The sequence below is a fragment of the Sabethes cyaneus genome, chromosome 3 (genome assembly GCF_943734655.1).
Source record: "Sabethes cyaneus chromosome 3, idSabCyanKW18_F2, whole genome shotgun sequence".
NCBI classification, from domain to species: Eukaryota; Metazoa; Arthropoda; class Insecta; order Diptera; family Culicidae; genus Sabethes; species Sabethes cyaneus.
In genome coordinates this window covers 179,383,184-179,403,753 of record NC_071355.1, presented here as the reverse complement: position 1 = coordinate 179,403,753, position 20,570 = coordinate 179,383,184, and positions in this window count along the sequence as shown.

Below are 20,570 nucleotides of genomic sequence, written 5' to 3'. Positions count from 1 at the left end.
TGGAACATGACGTCGTTATACCGTCTCGTTATCGCTACCGACGAATAGCTGCTGCTGGAAGCGGGTTTTGTTCGGCTTGCCGCTTGAGCTGAAAATGTCATCGGAAAAGTTATCATAAATTACGCCCACCACACCCCGGCCGGCGACCGGATTAGAACAGAGCGGAACACTGCGAATAATGCTGCGACCTGATGGCATACATACATAGCTGCACACAAACACACACACACATACATTCCGTACACGCAAAAGCGAACCCCAAATCGGTCACCCTGTACCGAAATGGTAGGATCCCTGCCAAACCTATTTGCATATCCCCGCAATCCTTTAGCCCGTAGAACCGATGCAGAAAAGTGCGGAAAGCCATCACACAAAAAGCTTCAGCGGATGAGCTCTCATTCCTTACGAATTTGTACCTACCGGAGCGACAGACATGACTTTCAGGATGTGCAGGCGAGTGGCTTGCATCAAGAATCAAAACGATAACGAGTCGAAAAAAGCAAAACGTGACTTTGCCGTAGTTTTGCTTTTCTCCAACCGAACGACCGGGCAGCAATTGCAGTAGTGTAGTTGGCTTTTAGGGTGCTTATCATTTGTGTGGCCGCTGCTTCGTTGGTGGAATTGTAGTCTTTGGCAGTGTAAACCCTTGAAAAGTTTTCTGCGCGCGAAAAAAAAAAAAAAACAACAACTATCGAGAGCTTATCAAACTCATTGCAGAAGCAGCGAACTGTCTAGACTGGAATGTTTCTGATTGCATATGAATTATCAATTCGTAATAAGCTGCTTGCTAGCGAGCAAATATTGGCACCGATTCCGGTAATCGATATTTAGCTCCACTACATGTTTCTAATTGGATCACACTCGGGGTTCATTTTGTTTCATGAATGGTGAATGCAACTACGTACCAGCCAACGATTGTCCTCGAAAAATTAAATATTTATATTTGCAGAATGTTTTGCACTTTCGACAATCGAATATTATTCAATATCGTTCCGCTCGGAAAGTTAATAAATAAAGGGATGTTTTCATGTGATACACACGTATATACAGTGTGAATGTCAGATTTCGCAGCTCACTGAATTTTGTTTATCTCTGCTGTCGCAACGATTTGTCACGATTGTATTGGCGAAGACATCATCCCGCAGCCTTGAACTGATATGAACATGACGGGTTATGGTTTCTATGATAATAACAAGAATTGCATTCTGCATTCACGCTGAAGCTAGCTAATAAAGTGAGCAAGACTAGAATTTCGCTGCAAACCTAAATCTGAATGTTTCATAGCCACATAATGCAACTGCATGTTTGTATAAAAAGAATCCTTCACTAGCGTGCCCAGACATAAACAAAAAGTGGGGCTGCCGTGACATTTCAGAAGATTGTTTTGGGCTGGGAAAAACGGAGTGATTGTAGGATGACAAATCTATTGTTACCTATCACAAAAATACCAGCCGCTATCATAGTTTAAATTTGACAATTTTAAGTTTAGAACTTTAATTTCGAAAATTGAACATGCAATTGAACTTGAAATTGAATGTGACATTGGACGTTAGATTAGACTTGATTTTGAACTGATTTAAACTTGAAATTTTAATTCAAACCGGGTATGGACGCGAAATTAGGCACGAAGTTTTACATGAAATTGAAAATAAAATTGACATTTTTCGTTCTATTCTCTCACACGTGTTGCCTTATTTCTGTTCAAGTTTTTCTCTTTGCCAGACCCGTTTTTCACTTCTTATTCTGTTTTTTATCCTTTTGTTGGTTTTCATGGTATTTGTTTGCACAATGAGAATGTCATGCTGCTCCCAAGCACCATTTACCTGGTTCTTTGAGCAATCTGACTGGTTCGGCCAAACATGGAGTGCAACTACAGACCGTCTACCTAAGCTAAGCCAAGCCTTTCTTGGTTCTTGGCTAACGGTTTCCTTCGTTTTTCTTCTTATTGTTTCCTTTATCTCCTTTCTGTCTCACTCGTTTTTTTTTGTTACTTTCTTTCCTGTTTTCAGTCACTTTTCCTCTCTTTTTCTCGTTTTTACGTTTCCAGTTTTTGTATTCTTCTAGCTCTTTTTTATCTTCTTTCCATCTTGCTTTTTGTCTTTGTCTGTCCCGTTTTCCCTCTTTTCGATGCCCCATTTTTTCCCTCTTTTCTGTCTTCATATTTTGTTTTTGGCTCCCTTTTTCCCTTTCGTTTTTGGTTTTCCTGTTTCACCTCCCGCTTTTTGTTTTTCTATCTTCCGTTTTACTTTTTTATTTAGTTAATTTCTTTCACTTTCGTATCATCGTGCAACGTAAGAACTATTGAACTAATAATGTAATGTATATACTGGACACTATCACTTATTGTTCTTACAAAAAAAATGAGCATTTACCTTATTCGCCAACCGGTTTCGGGTAGATCGGGTCCATTGGACCTAGCCCCGATGATGGGTAACATCTACCCGAAACCGGTTGGCGAATAAGGTAAATGCTAAGTTAATTTCTCCTAATTTTTTTCTTTTTCTGTCCATTGTACCATTTTTGTGGCATGTTTCTTCTTTTATATCCCATTTTCCGATTCTTCTAGTGGTTTTCTTGTTTCTCGCTCATTATTCTTTTTTCTTTCTGTCTCTCTTTTTCTGTTCGGTATTCCTTTTCTTGTCTTATTTATTCTTTATTTCTCTCTCGTTTTCCTTGTATCTGCTCGTAGTTTTCTATTTCTTTGCCTATTGCGTTTTCCACCATTTTCCTGAGTCTTAAATTTCCTTTGTGCTATTTTATCTCTTTTTCATTCCATTTTTTTACATTTTCAGGCCAATTTCTCCTCTTTTCCAGTGTCGTTCTTCGTCATTTAGGCCATTGCAATTTTTTTAAAGTTTTTGTCACCCCCCCCCCCCCTTTGAAAGTGGCTTGAAAAATCGATGGGCAAAAAAATAATTTGTGAGATACAAGTAAAACTATTTTTAGAAAATCAATTGTCTGTGAGCTATACAGCCTAAAAAACTCGATAAATGAATATTAACGCTTCTATCATGAAACAGAAATGAAAACTTCAAACAACGAAATTTTAGTAAATAGGCAAAAAAAAAATTTCATTCGATTTTGTCATTATTTTCGTAGGTTTTTGCATTGAAAATAATAACGTACCGTCATCCGGGGTGAGATTGTACCAAAAAAGCATATATTTTTGTTCTTCAACTCCTGTCAATACGTAATAAATAGTTCAATTAACAACTACCGTAGAGATGGTTTAGTTACAATGAAACCTAATTTTTTTACTGGAAGTGCATGCATTTTGGCACAATCTCACCCCTTCTAGGGGGTAACATTGTGCCAAAAACATAAAGTTAGGCTAAAAACCTAAACAGTGAACATTAGCATGTCTATAAACAATACATATAAATATCACTATAAAGTAGTTCACATGGTGCCGTCCATGAACTAAGTGGATTATTAGGGGCAGGGGATCGGCCAAAAACAACGCATCATACAAAAAGTATGAACGAAATCTGAACGAGGTCTAAAATAACTAAAAATGAGTTCGTAGTCAATGGACAGCCTTTATATAGCCAGTGGCGTTTCTAGGGTTGACAAGGGGGAGATATATGAAGGGGTGTATCCTAAGGGGGCATACCTATTTGATCATTTAACAAAAGTAACCATTACTTCGTTCGAGAACCCGCGGCCGCAGAACATGTGGCCTATACCACCCACCTCCCCCTCCTTAAAACTGGCAGTTTATACACGGTATAATATATTCGTCTTATTAGAGTGTTTATTCAAAGTATCTGAAATTTCCAGAGAAACAGTAAAAATTATGCTGTTAAGATCGACTGAGGTACATATATTGTATTGCGGATTTTTGGCTTTCCAGTCAGTTTTATATTGAAAACGGCTTTTTATACTGCCTGACGTTTCGGCCTTTGGTTTTGGCTTTTTTCAAAGGTAATATGGTTACGTTTTCTTGTCTAATCGTTGATTGCCAACGGAAGGAAGTTGTAGAAAGTATGTAGTATGGTAGTATGTAGAAAAAGAAAGAACAGATTCAGTTTTCACGTTTAAACTTTAAGTGGGCATAGTACTTTTTCAATCTTAAAAATCGAAAATTGCTTTATTGATTATATCGAAAGATTAACATTTTAAGCATATGTGTTTGAAACCGTTTGGATGAATTCCAAAAAATGACAAAGTTATAGTTATTAGTACCGCGCATGTCTGGAGCAATTACACAGAAAATAAAAACTTCAACGCCGTTTTTCTCGAAACCAGGTTTTCAAAGTCGGTACCATAAATATCAGAACGGCTCAAGCAATTCACTTCCTTCTTTTTTGTTCAAAAGCTAATAAAATTATATAATCTTTGACTCATCCTTTTTTCGATATTGCAATTTATGTATTTTTTAGAAAAGTTTAAAGTCAATTTTTCGAATAAAAAACTGACTTTTACGATTGGATGTTCGTCATTTTGTTGTGCGTTCGAATTTAAAAAAAAGATAGGTCAAAGACAAGATAATTTAATATACTTTCATGTCGTTTTGAAATTTTTCATTTCGGATAAACCCCCGAGCGCCAATCCATGTTTTTTTTCGAATGATCATGTTCAAGAAGCCGTATTGGTTCAGATATAAAAACAAAATTTTAAATATTAGTATAAAATACAATGTTCAGAATGCTAAAAACTCGAGTCGATTCGATTTTCGCGTTATCGAGAAAAAATATTTGAAATAAGGCAAAAAATATGGCGCAAAAAGTACTATGCCCCCTTAAGTAAAAATGCTTAAGGGGACATAAACGACTATAGTTTTTGAAAAAGTCATAAATTTTTTATTTTAGGTTTTGATTCTGCAGTCTTTTTCGCTAATTTTGATACTAATTTTGTAATGATCCGATCACAGGAAGTGGCCGAAAAACGTTCGAACACATAAGCATTCCAGTGCGGTGTGGAACAACCTCGCCGGAATAAAACGCTGCTCCTGTAAAACCACGATTTTCAAACTTTATGTACCTTTTTCTTAGAAATTAAACAACGAATCGGAACAAACTTTTTTTGTATTGTTGGTAGAAGCTTGGCAACGACTTTTATAACTTTTGAGCTTTGTAAACAAAACACAGCCAGAGAAAAAAGAAAAAAAATACAAATTTTAATTTTTTCATCCATTTTTTTTCTTCTTTTTTTTCTCAAGCTGTGTGTAATTAAAATTCAAGCTGTGTGTAGTGTGCGAGTAAAAACGCTTTTTTCCATCATTAACCTGTTTCTCCAGTTTATATCGCGTTTTCCTTCGTGCTTCTCGTTTTTTCTCCTTTTGTATCATTTTTCTTTTATTGATTCTTTTTCTTGAGAGCTGTAAGAGCGGACGTCGGACCTCTACATCCATCGGTAATCCATTTGTGAATAGGCTAAGAAAATATACTAACATTTTCATAAGAAACTGTTTGCTCTACGTTGTTTGGTTCGTGAGTTGTATAAACTCAAGTTGTTTTTACGCGAAGGATTCGTTCCGCGTAAATCAAAACCGCGCAAAAAACCGCGTAAAAACCGCATTAATTCAGAAATTCGCGTAAAAAACCGCGTGAATTCCGAAATTCGCGGAAAAAACACGTGAATTTCAAAACTACGCGTAAATATAGACTCATAAAGAACATCCGCGTAAATTCCAGCAATCGCGTAAATTCCGAAATTCGGATATAAAATCGCTTAAAATTCGCTTAAAACCAAACTGTCATAAAAGGACTATAAATTAACAATCAAGAAAACAATCAAGAATCAAGAAGTATTTCGAAAAAAATCCATGTGACAGAACATAGTTTTTCGACTTTGGAGTTTGCCACCATCAAGATGCTTAGCTTAGATGATAAACTCGATGAAATGGGAAATTTCGATATGTAGGCCAAAAATATATTGGATCGTTCGATTGCAAGTGAGACTTCGACCCACAGTCTTTTGGTTGGTACCCGAAGGCTTTTTGCAACTAAACTACTGCCGCACCCTTTTATTGGATAGTCTCATATCTTATTACTTTCCTCTAGCTTTTAACCATTCCGTACACGCACACATACGCTCCCCCGCCGATGGTAATTATTTTTGAATGATTGCCCTTGTTTTGACAAGCAAAACAAAAAGCATACACGGTGTGGTATATACTGAACTTGTCGCATTCGATGGTCGGCAACGACTGTTCGCTTCTTCTCGGTGGTAGAAGCAAAAAAGGTCAATCATACAAGATACTGCGTGGGAGTGTATGTGTGCGTGTACGAAATGGTTAAAAACTGGAGGGATAAAATTAAATATGAGACTATCTAATATAAGGGTGCGGCAGTAGTTTAAAGGAAAATTAGTCGTCATTAACTTTTCGAATTTCAGAAGGGGTTTTTTTGCACAAAATAAATGCTTAAAATGATTTTAAAAATGTTTTCACTACATTTTGCTTACCAATCTGCATATAATACTTTCATGAACAGCATTTTTGTTTCAATTGAAAATACTGCTCTCGAAACTGTTAGAATCAATGACGATTCATTTGTTCTCAATTGCAAAAAACCTTCGGGTACCAACCGAAAAAGTATGGGTTGGAGTCCCACCTGCCATTAAACGACCCAATATATTTTTGCCTACACATCGAAATTTCTCATTCCAGTTTATCATTCTTGGAACCAAAACTCCTTCATTTTACAAAAAAGTTTACGTTGAACCGTAACAGAGTCAGAGACAAGTAAAATTTAAAAATGGAAATGAATTGGTTTATGGAAATCGGACTTGAAATTATACTTGAAGTTGGATTAGTCATCATCGATTCTGCCACTTTCAAAAGCAGTTTCTTTGTTTGAAACAAAAATTCTGTTCATGAAAATATATTCGCTGTGCTAAGATTGGTATGAAGAATGAGGTGAATACATTTTTATAAACAGAACCCCGCTCTTGGGCCCAAAAAATGCTTCCCAAATTGGGCTCTCCAACGGCAAGTTAGACTTGAATTTGAACTTGAAAACGAGCTTACATTAGGCTTAAAATTTGAAATTTAATTTATAACTGGAATAGAAATTGGACTTGAAACTTTATTTTGGACACTCCCATTTGATTTTGTCGAAAATGTCGTAAATGTCCCAACCTGTTTCGAACAATTTATTTTATACAAGCTTTCAAGTTTCCAACAGAAGACACTTGACAATCAGACGTCGATGGTGAATGATCCTTTGGGTTAAAACCACTCAAAAAAAAATCAGACGTTGTTTTCTCTAATAAAAGAGAATGCCTTATCGATCAATCAATTTCAAAATTTTATGAAAAGCCCAATTGCTTAAAATAATCTTTCGGATTTTCGACTTCCTTTGGACTCCAACATTTTAACAAAATTTCATCCCCGAATCTCCCAACTAATCAAATTAAAGCATTATGATTAATGGAACTGCTCGATTTTCCGTCAATCCATTACGATACCCGGCAACTCTGCAAAGATATAGAATTTCAACATTTGCCATCAGAACAGATTACACCTTCGGATCACCCCCGCCCATCGTGTTGAACAAGACGTCGGAAATCCGGGAGAGCATAAATCACTTCACGTTGGGATTCAATATGACACCCCGGTGCGGTGCGATGCGGTGTGGTAGCGGGACGGAAAACGAACTGGTCCTAAAAATCCAAACTGCCAACTTGATTATTTGTCTCTTTCTGCACTTTTGAAACTGGTTGAGAATATTTACGACTTTCTTAAAAGAATATCTCACTCCCAGACACGGCCCGTACGGTCTCCGGATGCCGAAAGTCAATTGCCTATCCTGTTCGAGAACAGCGCACCACTCTGACTGTGTGGGATAGATCTGAACCCTTTTCAAAGCCAACCGACGGGATTGCAGAGACCTGTAGGATGAAGGCATCGATGATAGCGTGGGTATCGGCAGGGGGAAAAGGCGGAAGAGCTACCGCTTTCAAGATGGGTGTTGTCACCGCATGTGATATATGTATGTGAAGAAATCCGATCTGCTGGGAAATTCGACTCGAAACACCTTTATCAAAAGTCAGTTCATCTGAAAAGATAGCCTGAACTGAGATGTAAATGTTCGAAACTATTCCGGCTCCTGTGAGCCGTTTCATCGCCGTGTGCACTCTGTGTGGGTTCATAGTTTAACTCGAATTGGGATTTTTTTTTTTGCAATTTTCTGAACATCGCCATCGGTTAGAGAAAAAGCACAAACATTTCGGTGCACAAGATGGACAACATGCATCGAGTTTGTTTATATGCAGTGTGAAGTAAATATTTTTTGAGTAACAAGGGATTATTCTGAAACTTTAAAATGATTTAATTCTATATATATAAGAACCTACAATTTGGTAGGATCATAAATCTATAACTATACAACTAGAACCAATATAATTATTAGGTAAATATGGTATATATTATATATTAAAAAAAGGGTCAGAGCAATTTTTTGTTTTTTCTAGAAAAGCTGTTTTGGCTGTAAGACTCCCAGAATCAATTAAAAGATCCGTTGTCAGAAGCAAATTTATCTAACATTCTAAGGGAAAAACCAGCTATCCTGGAAATGCAAAACATGACAAAAGTAATGATTTGAGTGTTTTACTTCCTTTTATTGGATAAGGTGCTAAAGCCAATATGAAGTTCCACATTGACAATGTTTTCTTGAGTCATTTATTTCCCTACGTTTGAATTGAATTCGAAATTGAATGGCAATAGCAAATTTTGTCCATCATTCAAAGTCTACTCAGGAGTCGTTTCAGGCGATTTAGCCAGATTTCACATACTCTAAAGAATTGATTAAAGTATATTTACAATGACCTGGTAAAAAGATTCAACCCAACAGCATTCCGTAAGAAACAAACGAACAGATTATAAAATACCGGATCTGAACTAACGTATGCATTAAAAGAAATGGACAGATTTTGACGATTTAACATGTGCCACCCGGTGTGGAATCCATTAATGTATCGCCAGTCGTAGCAATCCTGTTTTGTACAGGAAAAAAATAATAATGATGTCAACTGATTTGCAGCAGCCATGGTGAAAACAGTCAAGCAACTACGTTCGTTGCTTTGTTCGTACTGCCAGCTACACAGCGGAGTGAAGAAGTTGGACAACGTGCTTCCCTTCGAAGCCGCAGAATATAGCCGATCAGGCACTTACAATATTCTCTCTCTCTTCCGGAGAAAGGCGAGATCGTCGAACGCAAACCTAGTTCCGGCAGCCCATCGGGTGTCGCGACCGTAAAGTTCCACAGAAGCTGAAGAGGAAGCTTGTGAGCAAGGTGACCTCATCGTTCCGCATTTTGGACCAAAAGAAGGAGGTCGGAGCAAAAGGCTAAACGATAAGGAGGTACCTGGCTAAAACGGACATTTTTACGTGGAAGCGTTAGGTTAGACCAGCCGTGTCAATGCAGCAGGCAATCACCTAGAAGGAGCGGCTGGTGGTGCTGGTGAAAACATCTTTCCGACGAAGCGCGACGTCGTGGTCATAATGGATAACGAGACCTACTTAATGCTGAACGGCAAGGATTGGCAGGAGAGCGGGGGCTTTACCACCAAGGACGTATGCAAGGACATCAAACTTATCTCCAGCATCGATTTCCCAAAGACGATCCCTCTGTGGTAGGCGATCGGCGTGAAAGGAATGTTCAGGTTGTTGTTCTTTCTTTCGCAGCTTTCGGTGACTATTGCACTATTCTTTCAAAAGGGGGAGGTGTTGTTAAAAATGTAATTTGATGTAACCATATTTTGACCACCAAAATAGCTAATAACTAATTTCAGTTTTCAGTTTTTTTTGCACCAATCGATCAGCAAATATTCTACGCATCGATTTATCCAGGTGTAACGATCCTCTATATCCTCTATTTAGCCCAATTTAGAAGGCTAGAAGTCTACCCTGAACCTGGAGCATTAAATCCTGGTTAATCTATGTAAAGTACAACCATAGCTGGCGTGAGAGTCATTAATAATTAATGTATTTATTTATTAATATATGTTTTGCGTTACAAGGCAGCTTTCTGAAATGTTATCTACGCCAAGATTTATCGTTGGTTTAGTTGAACTAACATACTTATTTCTAAATTCATATTTCTTAGATGTTGCGGTTCGAATATTATGTTTCTGCTAATTGGTTTAGTGGAAGGCCCAGTCTAAAGTCAGCGCGGCGTTTTAAAATTTGTTTATTAACAGCGGGTAGCATCTTTGTGTACTTTACTTGACATTAATTATTTTGTAGATTTTGGGTAATTCAACCACTACGCTCTTAACGATGTAAATCCAAATAAAAGATTGAATATGCACGAAAATATCATTTGATATTTTGTTTATTTGTTTGTTTTACACTCCATTTGATTTATAAGCCTGAATAAATTGACTCTAACAATCTCCAACTCTAACTCTAACAAACAAAAAAAAAAATGACAAATTTATTCTCACTAACCGTTTAAATTTATTCAGTGATTCGCCAAATTGGAAATGTTCCTCAACACAGCTAACAACTCTGACGCACAATATAACTGGTTCGTTGCGGCTAAATTTGGTATGGTGAAACAGATTAATCAGCAACGGCGACGACCACAAAATCCTTTCAGATGCGCGGAAATTCATAGGCGACAGTAATTTCGGTGAGTCAATTTCACCGTTTAACAGTGTGGCCACGAACAAAGCCAGTTGTACCTTACGTCGACATTCTAATGTATCTAATTCAAGCAAAAGGCAGCGGTCAGGATACGGAGGGAAATTGTTTGGGTCACGCCAAGGCAAATTACGTAGAGCCAGTCGTATAAACTTTCTCTACTCGTTCAATTCGAAAGTTCTAATAGCCCAAGCAATACAGCTTGTTATCGAACAGTATAATATTACATATATCAGAACTTCTCTATTACCTGAAAAGCGCAAAAAATTTAAGTCTAATGATACAAGAATTGAAAGCAGTATGTATCAGGTTATTTCATACCAATTTAAAACGTTATTATAGCATAAGCTACAACTTGTTCTTCCAGTAGTTTAAATTTAGTAATGGAGTCATAATAAAAACAACGTGTTGACATGTTGACAAAACCGACATTATACATTTGATATGAGCTGTCTAATAAATTCATGTTATCCCAAAACATCTCAAAACCTTAATAATAATGACATACGTTTTCAAAGTACGTTTATAGTACTCTTAAACAACTACTTTCCACAAATATTATTATCTAACTTGTTTTGTGTGTTACTTGGGAGAACTGGTGCGTAGTCCAAGCTATACATGCGTTTTCGAGGATCGAACGGACTAATGCACAACGGAGTGCTTTGAGACAATGCGGATCATTGAAATTTCGGCCAATTTTGGCTATATGACGATCAAACGCCATTTTCTAGTCAACTGTGACACCAAGATCGTTAACGCAATCGACCCTTTTTTAGTACCTAATCGTCAATTCTGTAGTCATATACGATCGGCGTTTTGATACGGTGGAATGTCATTATTTCACATTTAGTAATGCTGATGGTCAAGCAGTTCGATTTACAACATCATAATTATGTCGTAATTATGCTTTTCCGTTGGAAAACATTTCAAAGATATAATGCCATGAATTATTTCTGATATTAATCTGATCTGTGGCAGACGATCAACGGGAAACGAATGTACAGGCTGTTGTTCTTTCCTTCGGAGCTTGCGGTGACTATTGTACTATTCTTTCAAAAGGGGGAGGTGTGGATAAAAAAATATAATTTGATATAAACATATTTCGACCTCCAAATAGCAATTTTTTACCCCTATCGGTCAGAACATCTTCTACGCATCGAATTATGAATGTATAACGACCCTACCCTCTCTATGTAGCCCATTTTAGAAGACTTGCCGGGACCTCGAGGATTAAATCGAGGATAGCATAAAGTAACAAAAACATTTCTAAGAATGCGCAGTCCAGTTTCTTCAAGGGTGCGCGCATTGAAAATGCAATTAAACAGGAGATTACATCGTTCTTTTCGCTCGGACTTTGTGGCTCGGACAACGACATCAACATTTGAACTTTTCAGCTTGCAGAAAAGCGCCATGGCAGGATATAGAATTAGCCGCAATGGTACAGATTTTGGTACAGATTTTTGGAAGAAACAGTATAGATGAAAAAGATTTTTGCCCTTTTCAGTACAGATGAATATATGGCAACACTGTTCATGGGTAATCTGATTTGGCCCTCACCATGCCTATGCCTAGGCACTACTGCCTTAGAGCATTCAAGAGCTTTTAAAACGATATTTAAATGCAAAAGTATGCGCGTGGAACCCGTTTCCAATCAAGTTAGTACAACTCAATCGAACCGTTTCGAACGCAAATCAACAGTTTTTAATTCATACACCGTATAGTTTATACTGAATCCTCGCAGTAAAATACACTGTAAGTATTAACTCTGGATCAGCAATTTATATTTTAAGCCTTTATTGGAGAGTATCAGCAAAGTTAGCCAGTTCAGGATGATTTTTCCTTACTCCTAAGCAGATTAACAAGTTTTAACTGCACCGTGCGCCATCAAGCAAAAATTTAACTCGTTCGGTAGGTACTAGGACGCAAACGAGTGACGCATATATAAAATTAATTTAACGATCCGATTAACTCCAATGGCCACAGTGTCAGAACTGTGCAGCGTAGACAAAAGGCAGATAGAAACCGAATGGGTGTGTGCACGTGTATGTGCATGAGAGACAGAGAGAGCCTGAATGTCCTGTCTAAATTATACCAAGCAGCTTACGTACAATCTTGTTGCTCTAGCAATGTGAACTATCTACGACTGCAGTTGCCAATAAAGGATAAAATTGCTGTGTCTTGTGTCCTCCATTCTTCTTCACATGCTCGTGCCGTGACGTTTCGCCTTGGGAATGCGGTTGTGGTTGCTTGAGTGAAAACTGGGCGGGGGGGTCGGACATGAGATTACTGTGGGGGCTGGAAATGTCTGGGTGGTGTTAATTTTCACTCCAGGGGGTATTGTACGGTGCCGGTTCTGTCACTGTACTTTTCTTCGATCCGTATCTCCGGTTCGCACCGAATCATCAAAGTCGGGAACGTAGCTATAGTCCGCCAGCAGAGAAGGGATACAATGCAACACGACTGCATCGCATGGTGGTTGCCTGATGCCGGTTGTGGAACAACTGTCGTTTGTCCTTAGGGATTGCCTGGGCAGTGAATATTTCCTCTCAAATCCCCTAGGTAGGCTACAATACAGGCTGGTTTTATTTTCGGTTTAACTTCATCTACATTTAGATTGTTTAATTTTATTTAAATGAATGTGAATACTAAATAACGTTTAATTGAATGAAATTACCATTCATCTTCATATTCTTTCATACGATTCTCGTGAAGGATATTGTAGTCGGTTTTCTCGGTGAAAGCTAACACGTTTCCCCTTGCTTTGCTATTTTATATGCCGTAAAATGTTGCGGCTTTGAATGTCTTCCATATGATAAGCGCGTGTGTTCTGTAGAATCAGACAAAATTATCGGAAATAAATGATCGCCGAAAAATAGTACCCCAGCACAAATTGATAACATAAAACAGATAATGAACAGACACAACAGATATATTACAGCCCGCAACCGTTTTCCCAGTCGAGACCAAACATTGTTGCCACATCCTGTGACGGTAGAACATAATTTTGCTTCCAATGCATTGAGCATTTTCGCTTGATCAGATCGGAGAGAAGTTAGGTTTTACGTAGTACACATCGAGAGCACAGCATAATGAAGTACCGTACTACGTTGTTTTCGCTCAAACAATGCGAACATCGGTTGAATGAAATATTTCCCTGCTCCGGTCTCAGAATCTAATAATACCCGTTCCGAGGCGAAGCCGTAGTTTATATTGAATGCCTTTTGTAGCGTACTGCCATAATAAAACTCCTCACAGGCCGTAGAAGTAGATGTCGCTGCTCTGCTGTTGTTAGCGGTAAAACTGGCGTGAGCGTCATTAGATGAGTTGCGGTTTGAATATTATGTTTCTGCTAATTGGCTTAGTGGAAGGTTCAGTCTGAAGCCAGCGCAACGTTTTAAAATTTGTTTATAAACAGCTTTGAACCATTTCGGCGGGTAGGTTCTTTGTGTACTTTACTTGACATTAATTATTTTTCAAATTTTGGTTAAATCAATCACTGTTAAATTTATAGACCTAAATGGAAGGTTGAAAATGAATGAAAATATCAATATTATTACTTCGCGGTGAACATCCCTTCAAAGATATAATGCCATGAATTGATTCTGATATTAATTGGAATGAAAAGGAAACTAATTCTAGAGATTGATTTTTGCCAGTCCCATGTAGTTTCACGATTAGGCAATATCGACGAATCGTAAGAGCCTATGGGTATGGAGCCGATACTCCTTTGTAACCTACCCAGGTAGCCAATAGGGATTACCAATGAGGTTTAAATGCAAGTCGATTAGCATTTAAGTCACCTTAAGTATTTTGGCATACTATTTTAGCGAAATATGCAGCTACTTTACTGCTAACCGCTTATACTGCTAACAATGCTTATTTGCAGCTGGTTACCTACCAGAAGAATTTGAATAGAATTGAGGATGCTAATTTACAGCAACTGAAAAGCTGACATACAGTCACCTACAGTTTAAAATGCCAATAAACAATTGATTTACTGCTTATACTAATGCTAATCGGTTAACTGGGTACCCCCTTCTGGCATTTTAAACTGCAGGTGGCTGTATGCCAGCTTTTTAGTTGCTGTAAATTAGCATCCTCAATTCTATTCAAATTCTTCTGGTCGGTAGGCAGCTGCAAATAAGCATTGTTAGCACTATAAGAGGTTAGCAGTATAGTAGCTGCATATTTCGCTAAAATAGTATGCCAAAATACTTAAGGTGACTTAAATGCTAATCGACTTGCATTTAAACCTCATTGGTAATGCTTATTGGTTACCTGGGTAGGTTACAAAGGAGTATCGTCTCCATACCCATAGGCTCTTACGATTCGCCGATATTGCCTAATCGTGAAACTACATGGGTCTGGCAAAAATCAATCTCTAGAATTAGCACAGACTAACAGACGTAACACTGAAACTGCATTCCATCGCCAATAAAAACGATCATTTCAAATTTTCACTTAAGCCAAGACTTAAACAACGGTCGATACGCGAGAATGCCACTCGCCTGCTCTGGTGCTGTTGTCAGATGGTATACAAGTAAATTTATAGCGACCTGCTATACGTAGCGCGAAGACTGCATCAGGTGATGCTAGTGTATTTTCGAAGACCCCTGTAACAAGAAGACTGGCAGCTCTGCCAATATTCGAGAGACACTGATGGTAGCTCAAGGTGGTCCCTGGATGCATCTGTGTGAGTGAGTGCTAGTATTGTTACCGCCATGCAATATAGCCAAACAAACATCAATACAGAATTTTGAAGAGCTTAGTAACTCTCATGCAAAATTTACCACCTTCGCTAAAGGAAGCGCCGCTGATAGTGACGCTCGATGTTTATATGAAAAAATAACAGAGATGCCAGTCTTGTTAGTAATGGGGTCTTCGGGTTTTTTTTCCAAGTTTTAGGGGTTTCATTGAAATGATATTTTTTTAGAAAATTGTGCAATTGAAATTGACAAAAACAGCAAATTTTTTGTTTTAAAACACTCCGTCAGAACAAAGCCTAGTAGTAAAAAATTTGTCTTAATATCACCTTAGCTGTTAGTTTATAATCTCTTTAATGTGAATTGTCCTTTAAAAGTATAGAATTTCAAGCAGCATGGTAGCTAGATACTAAACGATAAAATGATATTTATTTTTTCGTTTTCCAATTTTTTTTATACTTTGCTTCTTTAATGCCTATTGAAAAAACCCGAATTAATCCACCTAGCGGCGTGACCTAGCCTTTCTACTGCCACAATAATCATTATTTAATTTCTCAGGAACTTAAATGTAGATGTATAGATGTTATATTAGACTATATTTTTAAATATCCGTTCCGTATTCCTCAAAATCCTTATTTGCCAGTAAAATTCACAACGTATTGTGTAGAATAATTATATTTTCTTTCCTTGGGTGCGTAAATACATGTAAGCGTCATTTATGTTACTTGATGAACACCTTATTTAGTTTTATAATATTTATAGAAAAATAATGTAAACACAAAAGATAATTTTTACAGACTTGAATGAATATGTATAGAAAATTAGAAATTAACCCTCTAACGGGTCTACAGACGGCCTTAACTTTCGGGCTTCAGAGCCACATACGAAACTTGAATTGACAATATGAAGTATTTGTTCATAGCAGATTTTTTGATATTTTGATATTAATACCATGCATTCAAAAGTTAGCATCTTTGAAAAACAAGAGTTCAGAAAAATTATTATTATATTTCGCTTTTGAAGAAAAAGGATATCTACAACAAAATGATTGATCTCAAAATTTTACTATTGGTTTGCTTGGCTTCAATTTTGCAATATATCTTAATTAGAAAAAAATGACTGAATAGAGCATTAGATATGAAAACGAGAAATGGAACTATTTCTTAGCTAGCGCTCCTTCAGATAATTATTTTTGCATAAAAATCAAAACTTAAGCTTCTTTTGAATGTACTTTCATGAAAAGATAGTCATTAGCTTGATCGCATCGTTTTTACAATGTTAGAGGGTTAGGAAAACAAGATGAGGTCGAAAAATAGTGCCAAAGCTGCGCCATAAACATGCTTGAGAATGGGAAATACTATCGATATGATTCCCAGTGCTAGTCTTTTTTTGATTTATTTATTAAAACATGATACATGACATAAGACATCTGTCCTTTAAAATATCACTAACGAAAACAAAACTTACAAAATTTCTACCGTGCAACGTTTACTTCCTATTTTTCATATAACATTTCTAAGCTCTAGTATCTATTGATTGAAAAGAGCATCTATTGATGCGCAGAATTTGTTTGGAATTTGTACAAATTTATTTGGAAAAATCAACTCACTAGTATTTTTGATTCTATACACCCCTATACCTACATGCTTAAATAAACTGCTTTTCTTCGCTTTTTGCTTTTCTTGTACAATTGTGAGTAACAGCAAGTGAAGAAAATGACAATTGAAATCTGAAATCAAAGAAAAGAAAAAACTTTTCGATTGAATCCCACTATTTAATATTTATTTGCAACAGATACGTAGTTCACCTACGACGTGCAGGCTTCATCGGTGTCTTATTTCAAAGCGTATATGTATCTGTCGCGAATAAATATTAAATAGTGGAATTTAGTCGGTAAAAGTTTTTTCTTTTCTTTAATTTCAGAGTTCGTATTCCACTAAGAGGCTTCAAAAACTTCAGACAATTGACATGTTTCTCACTTTTCTTGAATTTCATTGCAAATTTTAAAATTGCAAATTGTCATCACATACATACATACATACACACATACATACATACATACATACATACATACATACATACATACATACATACATACATACATACATACACACATACATACATACATACATACATACATACATACACACATACATACATACATACATACATACATACATACATACATACATACATACATACATACATACATACATACATACATACATACATACACACATACATCACACATTGAATACAATCAACATTTGATTGATATGTTTTGATTTCACACGTTTTAACGGTTTAATATACGGTGCTTAAGTGCTAAAGTTTGAATAACTTTTGAATGAAGCGTCCTATTTTAAATAACTCGGTTTCGTTTGATAGATCTCAGCAGTAATTTTCAAATAATCATAAAATGTGTGATGTTTTTCATTAAATTAATGCTTATATGTTACATAAATATGTTTTAAATACTATTTTTTCACATTTCTTTATGTAACTTTCAAACTACAAGTCCAATCGTCATTAAATTTGGAAGTTAAGAGTTTGCAAGGCTCCTCTTTCATATGCAATCAATTTTGTTCAAATCGGTTAAGGGATCTGTGAGATAATGAAGTCCCATATTTTTCGTATTTTTATACATAACTTTTGAACTAAAAGTCCGATCAGTACGAAATTCAATAGCGACCAATGGGACACCTAGACCTTTCATTTGACACTAAGAGCATTAAAATCGGTCCAGCCATCTCCGAGAAAAGTGAGTGAGATTAAAAGCGTCACATACACACACACACACATACACACACACACACACACACACACACACACACACACACACACACACACACATACATACACACACACACAGAAAATGCTCAGTTTTCGAAACTGAGTCGAATGGTATATAACATTCGGCCCGCAGGACCTTCTTTGCATTTCCGGTTTTCCAAGTGATTTCTATACCTTTATACTATATATTTATATAGTAGAAAGGCAAAAATAATTAACGATAAAATGTTTTAGTTTTTTTCTCGGTTTACGTCTTGTTTACAAAATTTAAAAGCAACAAGTGGTTTCTCCAATCCTTTACTAACAAAACCTCGTATAATTGAGAAATATTTTCTTCCACGCATCACTAAAATAATTAGGTTCATAATTGTTTTTAATCTTTACTGTAGTTGGTTCCTACCAAAATCAGCAATAACATTTATAGAATCAAAACCTGAAATATAAAACTCATTTAAAAAAAAAGTTTGAATGGCCAGGTTCACTTCAATTTATTTTCTGGTATATTTGAAAGCACTTCGAGCAACACTGTCAGAACGGTGCAACACTGATAAAACTGATTCGATTTCTTTTTCTTGATCATGGTCACGTACCAAAAGTAAGCGTGTAGGGCGCTATATCTCTGCATATTAGCGTTGATAGGAGGAAATGCTTATCAACTTAGGAACTATATTGGCTTGTTTCATTATGCCTGATTTTTGTTTTCAGGTATAATAAATTCAAATTTGTCACGAGGTTTTCGAGTCATTTTAAATCTCGCATGTGCATAATATTTTTAGATATAAATTATCAAATTATGGTTGTATATGAGCACCAATGGCATTATATTAAATTTATTAAAAGGTATTTTTTAAAGGTATCATAATTTTCGTAATTACTGGCTTTACCAGAAAATTTTTGAATAGTCAGGTTAGTCTCATATAACTCCCCCCATCTACTAACAACAATTCCTTTCCCGAAATACTTGTGAAGATGCAGAGGATTCCCTGGTCTTTAGTAGCAACAAGTATTGGACTAACATTCCTTCCCATCCCACCAGGACCCGCATTCGGACGTGGCCGGCGTCGGTATTGATCAGCATGCAGGGACCTGATAAGGTTGCACAATGAGGAATAGCGTGCTGTCCCAAGCATGCTCTTTCCAGCCATCATTTTGCAATTTTCATCGGTCCTGGTCAATAACGGAGTAGCAGCACACGGGCGGTATCCTATGCTTATGCTTATGCTTATGCTTATCATGGTCACGTACCAAAAGAGATCTATTTATAGACAGCTCGAACAGCAAAAACTGACAACTGACAGAATAAGCTATCGGTCAAATCATATGAGCATTTAAACTACATACATTCAAGAGTAGTTCTGGTACAGTGGTTAAGACGATGGCATCGTGTGCGGTATGTCGTGAGTTCAATTCTGACTTAAAGGGTGCGGTTTTTTGAAATTGAAAAACCCGAATTAATCCACCTAGCGGCGTGACGTAGCCTTTCTACTGCCACAATAATCATTATTTAATTTCTCAGGAACGTCTATGTATAATTAACTTTACTATATTTTTAAATATCCGTTCCGTATTCCTCAAAATCCTTATTTGCCAGTAAAATTACCAACGTATTGCGTAGAATAATTAAATTTTCTTTCCTTGGGTGCGTAAATACTTGTAACACCTTATTTAGTTTTATAATCGGTCGGCCTTAACTGTTGGGCTTCAGAGCCATATACGAAACTTGTTTTGAATTGACAATATGAAATATGTGTTCAAAACAGATTTTTTGATAATTAATTAATACCATGCGTTCAAAAGTTAGCATCTTTGAAAAACAAGAGTTCAGAAAAATTATTATTATACTTCGCTTTTGAAGACAAAGGATATCGACAACAAAATGATTAATCTCAAAATTTTACTATTAGTTTGCTTGGCTTCAATTTTGCGATATATCTGAATTAGAAAAAATAACTGAATAGAGCATTAGATATGAAAAAGAGAAATTGAACTTTTTCTTAGCTGGCGCTCCTTCAGATAATTATTTTTGCATGAAAATCAAAACTTAAGCTTCTTTTGAATGTACTTTCATGAAAAGATAGTCATTAGCTTGATCGCATCGTTTTTACAATGTTAGAGGGTTAGGAAAACAAGATGAGGTCGAAAAATAGTGCAAGCTGCGCCTTAAACATGCTTGAGAATAGGAAATATGATCGATATGATTTTCAGTGCTTGTCATTTTTGATTTATTTGTTGAAACATGATACATGACATAAGACATCTGTCCTTTAAAATGTCATTAACGAAAACAAATCTTACAAAATTACTACCGTGCAACGTTTACTTCAGGACTATTTTTCATGTAACATTTCTAAGCTCTAGTATCTATTGATTAAAAAGACCTACATGCTTAAATTAACTGCTTTTCTTCGCTGTTTGCTTTTCGTGTACAATTGTGAGTAACAGCAAGTGAACTGAAATCAAAGAAAAGAAAAAGCTTTTCGATT